Source organism: Manis javanica, chromosome 6 (assembly GCF_040802235.1).
Source record: "Manis javanica isolate MJ-LG chromosome 6, MJ_LKY, whole genome shotgun sequence".
NCBI lineage: Eukaryota > Metazoa > Chordata > Mammalia > Pholidota > Manidae > Manis > Manis javanica.
Genome location: NC_133161.1, coordinates 44,388,248 through 44,402,089, shown reverse-complemented (window position 1 = coordinate 44,402,089; position 13,842 = coordinate 44,388,248).

Here is a 13,842-nt window from a genome sequence, read left to right as displayed (position 1 = left end):
TGGGTGCATATATATTTAGAATGGTTATATCCTCTTGTTGGACTGAGCCCTTTATCATTATGTAGTGTCCTTCTTTATCACTTGTTACTTTCTTTGTTTTGAAGTCTATTTTGTCTGATATTAGTACTGCAACCCCTGCTTTCTTCTCACTGTTGTTTGCCTGAAATATGTTTTTCCATCCTTTGACTTTTAGTCTGTGCTTGTCTTTGGGTTTGAGGTGAGTTTCTTGTAAGCAGCATATAGATGGGTCTTGCTTTTTTATCCATTCTATTACTCTGTGTCTTTTGATTGGTGCATTAAGTCCATTTACATTTAGGGTGACTATTGAGAGATATGTACTTATTGACATTGTAGGCTTTAGATTCGTGGTTACCAAAGGTTCAAGGTTAGCTTCTTTAGTATCTTACTGCCTAACTTAGCTCACTTATTGAGCTGTTATATACACTGTCTGGAGATTCTTTTCTTCTCCCTTCTTATTCCTCCTCCTCCATTCTTCATATGTTGTATGTTTTGTTCTGTGCTCTTTTTAGGAGTGCTCCCATCTAGAGTAGTCCCTGTAAGATGCCCTGTAGAGGTGGTTTGTGGGAAGCAAATTCCCTCAGCTTTTGCATGTCTGGGAATTGTTTAATCCCACCATCATATTTAAATGATAGTCGTGCTGGATACAGTATCCTTGGTTCAAGGCCCTTTGTTTCATTGCATTAAGTATATCATGCCATTCTCTTCTGGCCTGTAGGGTTTCTGTTGAAAAGTCTGATGTTAGCCTGATGGGTTTTCCTTTATAGGTGACCTTTTTCTCTCTAGCTGCCTTTAAAACTCTTTCCTTGTCCTTGATCCTTGCCATTTTAATTATTATGTGTCTTTGTGTTGTCCTCCTTGGATCCTTTCTGTTGGGGGTTCTGTGTATTTCCGTGGTCTGTTCGATTATTTCCTCCCCCAGTTTGGGGAAGTTTTCAGCAATTATTTCTTCAAAGAGACTTTCTATCCCGTTTCCTCTTTCTTCTTCTTCTGGTACCCCTATAATACGAATATTATTCCTTTTGGATTGGTCACATAGTTCTCTTAGTGTTGTTTCGTTCCCGGAGATCCTTTTATCTCTCTCTATGTCAGCTTCTATATGTTGCTGTTGTCTGGTTTCTATTCCTTCAATGGCCTCTTGCATCTTATACATTCTGCTTATAAATCCTTCCAGGGATTGTTTCACTTCTGTGATCTCCTTCCTGACATCTGTGATCTCCTTCCTGACATCTATGATCTCCCTCCTGACTTCATCCCATTGCTCTTGCATTTTTCTCTGCATCTCATCCCATTGCTCTTGCATTTTTCTCTGCATCTCTGTCAGCATGTTCATGATTTTTATTTTGAATTCTTTTTCAGGAGGACTGGTTAGGTCTGTCTCTTTCTCTGGTGTCTGTGTGATCTTTGTCTGCCTGTAGTTTTGCCTTTTCATGGTGATAGAGATAGTTTGCAGAGCTGGTATGAGTGACAGCTGGAAGAGGTTTCGTTCTTGTAGGTTTGTGGCCTTCCTCTCCTGGGAGAATAGCGACCTCTAGTGGCTTATGCTTGGCAGCTGTGCGCAGACAGGGCTTCGGCTTCCTTCCCAGCTGCTATGGAGTTTATCTCCGCTGTTGCTCTGGGCGTGGCCTGGCTGGGGCTGCTCCTCCAAAATGGTGGAGCCCCATTGGAGGGGGAGCGGCCAGGAGGCTATTTATCTCTGTAATGGGCCTCTGTGCTCCCTGTTGCCCAGGGGGTTAGAGTGCCCAGAGATCCCCAGATTCCCTGCCTCTGGGCTAAGTGTCCTGTCCATCCCCTTTAAGACTTCTAAAAAGCACTCTTCAAACCAAAACAACAACAGCAACAATGAAAGAGGAAAAAAAAAAAGGGAAAAACGCGTGACTTTCTTTTTCCTCAGGCGCCGGTCTCAGGCTCCTGCTCACCAATCTTGCTGCCCTGTTTCCCTAGTATTGGGGTCCCTGTAAAGCTTCCCAAAAGCACTCGCCAAAAAAAAAAGGGAAAAATGCACGATATTCTTTGTCCTCATGCGCCAGTCTCAGGCACCCGCTCACCGGCCTTACTACCCTGTTTCCCTGGTATTGGGGTCCCTGTCCCTTTAAGGCTTCCAAAAAGCACTCACCAAAAAAAAAAGACAAAAACGCACAATTTTCTTTGTCCTCAGACACCGGTCTCAGGCACCCGCTCACCGGCCTTACTGCCCTGTTTCCCTGGTATTGGGGTCCCTGTCCCTTTAAGGCTTCCAAAAAGCACTTGCCAAAAAAAAAGGAAAAAATTGCTCCTGTTTCTTTCCACCCACCGGGAGCTAGGGGGAGGGGCGCTCAGGTCCCACTGGGCCGGGGCTTGTATCTTACCCCCTTTGTGAGGCCCTGGGTTCTTGCAGGTGTCGATGTGATCTGGATGTTGTCCTGTGTCCTCTGGTCTCTATTTTAGGAAGTTGTCTTTGTTATATTTTCATAATTCTATGTGGTTTTGGGAGGAGAGTTCCACTGCTCTACTCACGCTGCCATCTTGGCTCCTCCCCTATTTTTAGTTTTTTGAGGAACCTCCATACTGCTTTCCACAATGGTTAAACTAATTTACATTCCCACCAGCAATGTAGGAGGGTTCCCCTTTCTCCACATTGTTGCCAACATTTGTTGTTGTTTGTCTTTTGGATGGTGACCATCCTTACTGGTGTGAGATGATATCTTATTGTGGTTTTAATTTGCATTTCTCTGATGATTAGAGATGTGGAGCATCTTCTCATGTGCTTATTGGTCACCTGAATTTCTCCTTTGGAGAAGTGTTTGTTCAGATCCTCTACCCAATTTTTAATTGGGTTATTTGTTTTTTGGTTGTTGAGGCGCATGAGCTCTTTATATATTGGAGATGTCAGCCCCTTATCAAATATTTCATTTATGAATATATTCTCCCATACTGTAGGATGCCTTTTTGTTCTACTGATGGTGTCCCTTGCTGTACAGAGTTTTTTAGTTTGATATAGTCCCACTTGTTCATTTTTGCTTCTGTTTCCCTTGCCCAAGGAGATATGTTCATGAAAAAGTTGTTCATGTTTATATTCAAGAGAGTTTTGCCTATGTTTTCTTCTGAGTTTTATGGTTTCATGACTTACATACATGTCTTTGATCCATTTCAAACTTACTTTTGTGAATGGAGTTAGACAGTAATCCAGTTTCATTCTCTTACATGTAGCTGTCCAGTTTTGCCAGCACCAGCTGTTGAAGAGGCTGTCATTTCCCCGTTGTATGTCCATGGCTCCTTAATCATATATTTATTGACTATGTATGCTTGGGTTTATATCTGAGCTCTCTATTCTGTTCCATTGATCTATGGTTCTCTTCTTGTGCCAGTACCGAATTGTCTTGATTACTGTGGCTTTGTAGTAGAGCTTGACGTTGGGGAGCATAATTCTCCCTGCTTTATTCTTCTTTCTAAGGATTGCCTTGGCTCTTCGGGGTCTCTTGTGGTTGCATATGAATTTTAGAACTATTTGTTCCAGTTTGTTGAAGAATAGGGATTGCTTTGAATCTGTAGATTGCTTTAGGCTGGATGGCCATTTTGACAATATTAATTCTTCCTACCCAAGAGCATGGGATGAATTTCCATTTATTAGTGTCCTTTTTAATTTTTTCTCAAGAGTGTCTTGTAGTTTTCAGGGTATAGGTCTTTTACTTCCTTGGTTAGGTTTATTCCTAAGTATTTTATTCTTTTTTATGCAGCTGTGAATGGATTTGTTTTCCTGATTTCTCTTTCTGCCAGTTCATCATTAGTGTATAGGAATGCAACAGATTTATGAGTACTAATTTTGTATCCTGCAACCTTGTTGAATTCAGATATTAGTTCTAGCAGATTTGGAGTGGATTCTTTAAGGTTTTTTATGTACAATAACATGTCATCTGCAAACTGACAGTTTAGCTTCTTCCTTGCCAATCTGGATGCCTTTCCTTTCTTTGTGTTGTTTGATTACTTTGGCTAGGACCTCCAGGACTATGTTGAAGAAAAGTGGGGAGAGTGGGCATCCTTGTCTTGTTCCTGATCTTAGAGGAAAAGCTTTTAGCTTTTCACCATTAAGTATGATGTTGGCTGTGTGTTTCTCGTATATGGCCTTTATTATGTTGAGGTACTTGCATATATACCCATTTTGTTGAGAGTTTTTATCATGAATGGATGTTGAATTTTGTCAAATGCTTTTTCAGCATCTGTGGAGATGATTATGTGTTTTTTGTCCTTCATTTTGTTGATATGGTGGATGATTTTGATGGATTTTCAAATGTTGTACCATCCTTGCATCCCTGAGATGAGTCCCACTTGATCATGGTGTATGATCCTCTTGATGTATTTTTGAATTCAGTTTGCTAATATTTTGTTGAGTATTTTTGCATTTATGTTCATGAGGGATACTGGTCTGTAATTTTCTTCTTTTTTTGTGTTTTTGCCTGGTTTTGATATTAGAGTGATGTGGGCTTCATAGAATGAATTTGAAAACATTCCCTCCTCTTCTGTTTTTTGGAAAACTTTAAGGAGAATGGGTATTATGACTTCTCTAAACATCTGATAAAACTCAGCCATGAATCCATCTGGCCTAGGAGTTTTGTTTTGGGTAGTTTTTTGATTACTGATTCAATTTTGTTGCTGGTAATCGCTCTGTTTAGATTTTCTGTTTCTTCCCTGGTCAGTCTTGGAAGGTTGTATTTTTCTAGAAAGTTGTCCATTTCTTCTATGTTATCCAGCTTGTTAGCATATAGGTTTTCATAGTATTCTCTGATAATTCTTTGTATTTCTGTGGTGTCCATCGTGATTTTTCCTGTGTCATTTCTTATTCTGTTTATGTGTATAGATTCTCTTTTTCTCTTAATAAGTCTGTCTAGGGGTTTATCTGTTTTGTTTATTTTCTCAATGAACCAGCTCTTGGTTTTATTGAGTTTTTCTATTGTTTTATTCTTCTCAATTTTATTTATTTCTTCTCTGATCTTTATTATGTCCCTCCTTCTGCTGACTTTGGGCCTTCTTTTTCCAGTTTCAATAATTGTGAATTTAGACTGTTCATTTGGGATGTTTCTTCCTTCTTTAAGTAGACCAGGATTGCTATATACTTTCCTCTTAAAACTGCTTTCACTTTGTCCCACAGAGGTTGGGGCATTGTGTGGTTGTTTTCATTTGTCTCTATATATTGCTTGATCTCTGTTTTAATTTGGTCATTGATCCACTGTTTATTTAGGAACATGTTGTTAAGCCTCCATGTGTTTGTGGGCGTTTTTGTTTTCTTTGTACAATTTATTTCTAGTTTTATACCTTTGTGATCTGAGAAGTTGGTTGGTACAATTTCAATCTTGATTTTGCTGAGGCTCTTTTTGTGGCGTAGTACGTGGTCTATTCTGGTTCATGTTCCATGTGCATTTGAGAAGAATGAGCATCCTGCTGCTTTTGGGTGGAGTATTCTGTATATGTCTGTTAGTTCCATCTGTTCTAATGCATTGTTCAGTGACTCTGTCTCCTTACTTATTTTCTGTCTGGTTGGTTTGTCCTTTGGGGTGTGTTGTGTGTTGAAGGCTCCTAAAATGAATGCCTTGCATTCTATTTCCTCCTATAATTCTGTTCGTATTTGTTTCACATATATAGGTGCTCCTGTGTTGGGTGCATAGATATTTATAATAGTTATATTCTCTTGTTAAACTGACCCCTTTATCATTATGTAATGTCTTTCTTTGTCTCTGGTACTCTATTTGTTTTTAAGCCTATTTTGTCTGGTACAAGTACTGTAACACCTGCTTTTTTCTCCCTCTTGTTTGCTTGAAATATCCTTTTCCATCCCTTCACTTTTAGTCTGTGTATGTCTTTGTGTTTGAACTGAGTCTCTTGTAGGCAGCATATAGATAGGTTTTGCTTTTTTATCCACTGTGTAACCCTATGTCTTTTGATTGGTGCATTTAGACCATTTACATTTAGGGTGATTATTGATAGATATGTACTTGTTGCCATTGCAGGCTTTGGATTCTTGGTTACCAAAAGTTCATGGGCATCTTCTTTACTATTTTACAGTCTACCTGAACTCATTCATTACACGATTATAAACACAGTCTGAAGATTCTTTTTCTCTCTTTTCTTTTTCTTCTTCCCCCACTCTTTATATGTTAGGTGTTTTATTCTGTACTCTTTCTGTATCTCTTGATGGACTTTTTGGGTAATTGATTTAATGTTGAATTTTGTTAGTATTTAGTTGGTCTACTTCCTTTTCTGTTGTTTTATTTTCTCTGGTGACAGCTATTTACTGTCAGGCACAATTCCATCTAGAGCAATGCCTGTAAAATACACTGTAGAGATGGTTTGTGGGAGGTAAATTTCCTCAACTTTTGCTTATCTGGGAATTGTTTAATCCCTCCTTTATATGTAAAGGATAATCTTGATGGGTGGAGTATTCTTGGTTCAAGGCCCTTCTGTTTCATTGCATTGAATATATCATGCCACTCCCTCTGGCCTGTATGATTTCTGCTGAGAAGTCTGGTGATAGCCTGATGGTTTTCCTTTGTAGGTGACCTTTTTTCTCTCTCTGGCTGCCTTTAATACCCTGTCCTTGTCTTTGATCTTTGCCATTTTAATGATTATATGTCTTGGTGTTCTCCTCCTTGGGTCCCTTGTGTTGGGAGATCTGTGGGCTTCCATGGTCTGAGAGAGTATTTCCTTCCCCAGCTTGGGGAAGTTTTCAGCAATTATTTCTTCAAAGACACTTTCTATCCCTTTTTCTTTCTCTTCTTCTTCTGGTACCCCTGTTATGTGAATATTATTCCATTTGGATTGGTCACACATTCTTTCATTCCTAGAGATCCTTTTATCTCTCTTTGCCTCAGCTTCTCTGTGTTCCTGTTCTCTAATTTCTATTGCATTTACTGTCTCCTCTACCTCATCTAATCTGCTTTCAAATTCCTCCATCATTTGCTTTATTTCAGTTATCTCCCTCCTGAATTTGTCCATTAGCTCTTGAGTATTTTTTTGCAGCTCCTTTAGCTTGCTTATGGCTTTTATTTTGAATTCTTTTTGAGAAAGATTGGTGGCTTTACTTTCACTGAGCCCTCTTTCTGGTGTTTGATGGATCTTGGATTGAACAAGGTTCTTCTGCCTTTTCATAGTCCTGGAGCAATGGCAGTGGTCGCAGGTGAGTGGTGTGGGTGTCAGCTGGGATGACAAAGTCCCTTCCTGCTTGCCAGTTACAGTACCTATCTCTGCTGTCTGTGCAGATCAACTGCACTCTGGGAGGAGCCTCTGGATTAATCCCCTAGCTGCCATGGGTGGGGAGGTCCTCAGGATGGCCTTGGGTGGTTGTGGAGGTTGCTGGAAGTGGCACGGTGTTTGCAGGGAAGGCAAAGCCCTTTCGTGCTTCCTGGTAGCTTTGCCTGTCACCACTGTTTGTTCCGGTCAACTGCGCTCAGGGAGCAGCCTCTGGGTTAATCCTCTAAGCTGCTATGAGCAGAGCGGCACTTGGGTTGGCCTAGGGCATTGATGGCGGTCTCTAGAAAGTGGTGCAGGTGTTTGCAGGTGTTTTGTGCTTCCCAGTTGCCATGCCTGTCTCTGCTGGCTGGGCCAGGTAGCTGCACACTGGGAGTAGCCTCCGTGTTAAGTTGTGCAGTTGCTGTAGGCTTGGCTGCCTTCCTGCTGGTCTAAAGCTATGGCCGGGAAAGCTGGTTTTTGAGCAGGTGCTGGCTGAGAGGAAGGAATGGCAGGCTGCTTATCACTGTGAGGGACCTTGGGACTGCATTGCCAACCAGGGGGATAGGGTGCCCAAAGTTCCTGAAAATTCCCAACCTGCTGGGCTGAGTGTGCCAGGACGATTTTGTTCACCTGTTTCTTCTCCTAAATCTTGTCCCTTTAGCAGCCTTCTAACCATTGAGAAGTCTTTTAATGCTCCTGCTTTTCTAATGTCCCAGGGAAGCTGGTTGTGTGAACCTATTCGCAGTCTTAGTCTCTGACTTCGGTTTTCAGCCCCTCTAATCTCCAGAACACCATGTAATGTGGGTCTGTGCTCCCGGGGTAGATTTCTAGGGCTGGGTATTTATCATTCCTGTGCTTCCACTCCCTCCCTGCTCTGATTCTCTTCCTCCCGCCGGTGAGCTGTGGTTGGGGGACGGCTCAGGTTCCACCAGGTTGTGGCTTTTTACTTTACCCTTTTCTGTGAGATGTTCACTTCTCCCAAATGTAGACTGGCTGGTGTACTCTTACTTCTGGTCACTCTTTTAGGAATACTTGTATATGCTGTAATTTCAAAATATATGTGGTTTTGGGAGGAGATTTCTGTCATACTTCTCACACTGCCATATTTTCTCCTCCTTCCTTCACCCATTTTTAATTGGGTTGTTTTTGTTGTTATTGACTTGTAGTTCTATATATATTCTGGATATTAATCCTTTATCAGATATATGATTTGTAAATGTTTTCTCCCATTCAATAGGCTGCGTTTTCTCTCTATTGATAGTATCTTCTGATGTGTAAGAAGTTCCTAATTTTTATTCATTCTAATTTATCTATATATTTTTTTGTTACCTGTGTTTTTGATATCAAATTGATGATGTTGTTATCAAATGCAATGTTATAAAGAGATGCTCCAATATTTCCTTCTAAGAGTTTTATTGTTTTATCATTTTGGTAAAGGTCTTTGGTACATTTTGAGTTAATTTTTGTAAACAGTAGACTTACATGTAGATCCACATTTTGCATGTGAATTTTCAGTTTTCTCAGCACGATTAGTTGAAAAGACTGCCCCGTACCCATTGAATGGTCCTGGCATCCTTGTTGAAAATTAACTGACCATATATGTGAGAGTTTGTTTCTATTCCATTGGTTTATATGTCTGTTGTATGCTAGTGCCCCATATTGTTTTAAATACTATAGTTTTATAATAACTTTTCAAGCCCAGAAGTGTGAGTTCCCCAACTTGGTCTTTCTCTTTCAAATTGTTTTGGCTACTTACAGTTCTTCACAATCCTCTATGAATCTGAAGATCAGTTTTTCCATTTCTTCAAAAAAAGGATGTTGGAATTTTGAAAGTAATTATACTGAATCTGTAAATCATTTGGGGCATTACTGAACTCTTTAAAATGTTAAGTCTTCCTATCCAGGAATCTGAGATGTCTTCCCATTTACTTAAGTCTTCTTAATTTTCTTTCAGCAATGTTCTGAAAGCATACAGGTCTTTCACTTCCTTGGTTAGATTCCTTCAGAAGCATTTAATTATTTTAGTTGTTATTTTAAATGGAATTGCTTTCCCAATTGCCTTTTTTGGATTGTTCATTCCTGGTCTATAGAACCATAATTGCTTTTGTGTATTGATCTTGTACTCTAAAACTTTCCTACATTAGCTTATTAGCTGTAGTAGCTAGATTTCCTGTGGATTCTTTGGGAATTTTTTTACATAGAAGATCATCTCACTCATGAGTAGAGATAGTATTACTCTTCCTTTTCAATATGGATGGCTTTTGTTCCTTTTCTTCCCTAATAGCTCTGGTTAGGACTTCCAGAACAATGCTGGAGAGCAGCAGGGAAAGGGAGCACTCCTGTCTTGCTTCTGATCTTAGGGGGTCAGCTTGCAGTCTTTCACTATTGTGTATATTTTGACCGAAGGTCTTCCAAACTTATTTGAGGAATCAGCTATTCATACTGGGAAATACTTTCACAGATAAATTAATATGTGGAATGAGGCTACAATATCTGACAATTAGAATTAAAATTCTGATGCTCAGAGAAACACATGCCATTTAGATTTCAATTTTTTATTCCAATATTATGACACCACCATTGGGAGGGGAGCCACTTTATCTGCTTAATCAACTCCTTTGTGTACTTTAGCTCAGTTTATAAAACAAAACAAACAAATGTACTTTTCTCAAGCAACTGAGCAGGATATGACTACTAATTAAAATGCAAAAAGTGAATTGTATGTGGCACTGTTCACAGAGGGAGTCCATCTCACATACACATGCACACACATACACACCTGCATGCAGGCGTGTGCAGCTGGGTGCTCTCTGGTGGTGTATTGTTGGTGGTTGTAGGAACTCAGCAGGAACCCTTAACAGCTGAAAGTTTTATAATTTGCCTTTTAGGGAGAAAGGTGTGAGGATGATATGAAAACATTGGATATTTTCTCCACCTTGCCAAAACATTCTTGATTGTATCATCTTCACTCCAATCACTGCTCATTAATTTTCACCAAGCACCCCATTTCCAAATGCACGCTTTCTCGCAAAAAATCCCAAGCAAGACTGCCAAACTTCCCTCATCAGAACACATTACCCCCCTTCCACTTCACAGGTTACTATGACAAAGGCCAGGAAATGAAATGCTGAATAAACAAATTGGCTAAGAAGCCAGAGTTATTGTCAAATTGGCAGCAGTGAGATAAGCAGCAGCAAAAACTGACAGTGGTTGAATAATCAAACGATGATATCAAAATGCCTGGGCTCAAACTGGCCATGTCAGAACTTTCTGACTTTGTAGGCAAGACCAGATGAAGGGCATTTCTTGCAGGATTTAGTCACAAAACTAAAGGCAGAGAAAGTTTTCTGTGTTTCATGGATGGCTCAGTGTTGTCATGTCTTGGCATGATTTCTTTCTATATTTTTAATAGCACTAACTAGTTTTGCATATGGTGAAAGGTGAATGAATGGTAAGTCAGCGACTCACTGAAAGAAAGATCATCATTCCTCTTGTCATTGGCCTCCTTGTTCTTCCTCAGATATACAAAGCATTGTCCCTTTTTAGTTTGAACTTTTTGTCTCTCTGCCTACAATAATCTTTCCTAAATACTTAAGTGGGGTTTTACCCACTCACTTAGCTCTCTGCCCAAAGAGAACTTCCCTAGCTCTCCTTTCTAAATGATCCCTAAATACTTACCATCCCATTACCCTGACTGTTTTTCCTTGTGTGTCTTGATTCTTGGCACTGTGTTAAATGTTTATTGATATATTTGTCTGTTATGTGTTCACCAATATCACTTTCAGAGGACAAGCCTTTGTCTCATTCACTGTCACATCGCCCACACTTAAAGTGGGGCCTTGCCCACAGGTTAGGTACTTAGAAAGTATTTTCTGAAGGAATGAACTAGTAAGTAAACTGACAGGGAAGTCATTTAAGAAATAAAGAGAATGTATTGGCTCACGGCAGTAGAACAAGGCTCCTCAGAGGGAGGCGCCTGCACACTCAGGCGAGGCCATGGGGCTCCTCTGCCCCTCAGCTCTGCTTTCCTCCCCGTTGGCTTTGTTCTCTGTCAGACCTGCCCTCCCCGTGGTGCCAGCCAACTCTAGGCTTACATCACACCAGGTTAAGACATCCAGTGACAAGGACATGCCTTTCTCCCCATAGCACAGGCAGGGCTCTGTTGGGTTTGACTGAGCAACATCCCCAAACCAAATAATCTGGGCAAGGAGTATAATGTGGCAACTGGCCAGGCCTTGGTCACTTGCCCCCCCTGGAGTTCAGGGTGGGGTATGTCCAGTCAGGCCATGTGGACCAAGAATGGGGAATGGCAGTTCTTCAGAGAAAAATCAAGGTATTGATACTAGAAGAAGGACAAAAGAATGCCAGGAAGGCAAAAGCAAGAATATATTGTCCCTATGATTGAAAAAGGAAAGAGAACAACAAACAAAAACTAATTATTTGCTACCCAATCCCTTCCTAAAGTCTGTAAATCCTCTCCTCCATGGAACTGATACAAACAAATCAAAACTTTTTCCAAATTAGGATTCTTGTCTTCTGTTTGCTTTGTTAGCACCCAGCGGTGCTAACAGAAACAGCCAGGACATAGTGAGCCTCTGAAGATTCAAATTCTGTACCCATCATGTGACAAGGCACTGAATTCCTAACGCCTGCCTTCTCAAATCCTTTCTCTGTTTCAGGGACATTCAGCAAGGTGGGGACAAACTGCACCTCCCACTCCTGTCTCCCTTCTCTGCTCTTGTTTCCTCTTTGGCACTTCTCACCTCCTAATACATTTTATGATTTATTTATTCTCCATGTCCCTCCTCACCTCCCAGAATATAAATTCCACAAGGGTGGGGATTTTGTCCCTTTTGCCCGCTGTTGGGCCCCCAGCCTAGAACTGTGCCTGAAGTGGAGTAAGCACGCAGTAACTGTGCTGAGTAAACGGCTGGTGATGAGTTGAACTATGCTTTTTATTTAACACTTCTCTATACTCAATATTTTTGAGTATATATATCAATATTATTATATCTGATATATTTTTCCCATTTCTTCACCAGATTTTAATGTTTTTCTATTCATACTCATTTCTTAGAGAGTTTCTAGCTTCTTTGTTGTTCAAAAGAATAGAGCTGTTACCTAAAAAGGTGTTTAAATTATCTTCTGATATTGTTTGTAGCTGAACCAGCTTCATTAAAAAGCAACACACACACACACACACACACACACACAACAAGGTCTGCACAGCAGTTTTATAGCAGTTTTCATTGTAGTTTGTGCCAGGGAAATAACAATCCCCTATGATCAGAGTTTTATTTATTTTTTAATGCTCAGCTGTCGCTAACATAAAGGTTTCCTGATTTGCTTTGTCAGTTTAGTATTAAATAAGGAAAAGAAGAATGGGGATCCAATTTTGACTTTTATAAAAATTAGACATTAAAATCAAATACATATTTTTTTATAATGTCAGTGGCTTGCAGTGGCTTTCTCAAAGGATCTCAGCATTTGAGCTTGACGACCTAGCAGAATCAGTCCATCCTGCATGTTTTCCACTCTGCAGGCCAAAAATTAGAATTGAAGCTCCCTTTTCCTTAACCTTATTTCCTTTTTTAATTTATGAGATGCTTTTCTACCCCTCCACAATCTTCCCTCTAAGAACCTGGAATGCTGCCTACTTTTCATTAAGGAAAGTTATATAGCATGTCCCATTACTGTTTGTGTCATGGCTGCTAAATTAGAATTACTGAGTTGAGTTTAGGACTTGTGAATTTTTATATATCAATATATTTTCAGACTCCTTGTTTTTGATAATCTTTACTTTGTATTTCTGTTTTATTTACTTTTTCTTCCCAGTGATTTTGCTTACATAATGCTTGAAAGTTTTTATAGACAGAAACACGTTATAAAGCCAATTAAAATTTTAGGGTATGTTTATATGCTGGTCACTGTATTATTCACTAAGGGTGGTATGGAAGATCCAAGAAAAATTTAAGATGCTCTATGCTTTTGAAGAGTTTACATAATATTTGTTGAGCAGGACCCGTGTGGATGCAAAGAGGCTGCTTGTGTTCTGGATCGTCCAGTCTCCTAGGTTTCCAGAGGCCATGACAGCTGTCGGCTACTCAGAAAATGGCTTGAAACCTTTACAAATATGAGAAGCTCCTTCTCACATAAAACTATACTTAGACTGTACCAGTCAGAAGAGGCTAGTCTGTGTCGTAACAACAAGACAACTTCAAAATGGCAATAACTTAACAACCACTGACTTTCTTTCTGGGTCACACTACTGTCTGTCCTGAGTCAGCAGGGGCCTCTGACCATCAGAGTCACTCTGATAGTTAGACTGGAGGGACAGCCATCATCTCTGAGCATTGAAGCAGAGGGAAAAGCAGAACTTTGGATGGGTGTCCCATTGGCAAATAAGCCTCGCTCGGAAGTGACCATCATGACTTCCATTCTCAACTTGTTCACCAAAAGTAGTTGAAGGGTGCCACCCAACAAGGGTGCCAGGATGCGCAACCCTTGTGTGGGCTCAGAAGAAGGAAAGAGCTGGACATACTGGGCAAATGGCACTAATGACTGCCACAGTTGTATCAGCGCAATAGTGGTGGTCAATTTTAATACTTCTTTGAATTCATAGTA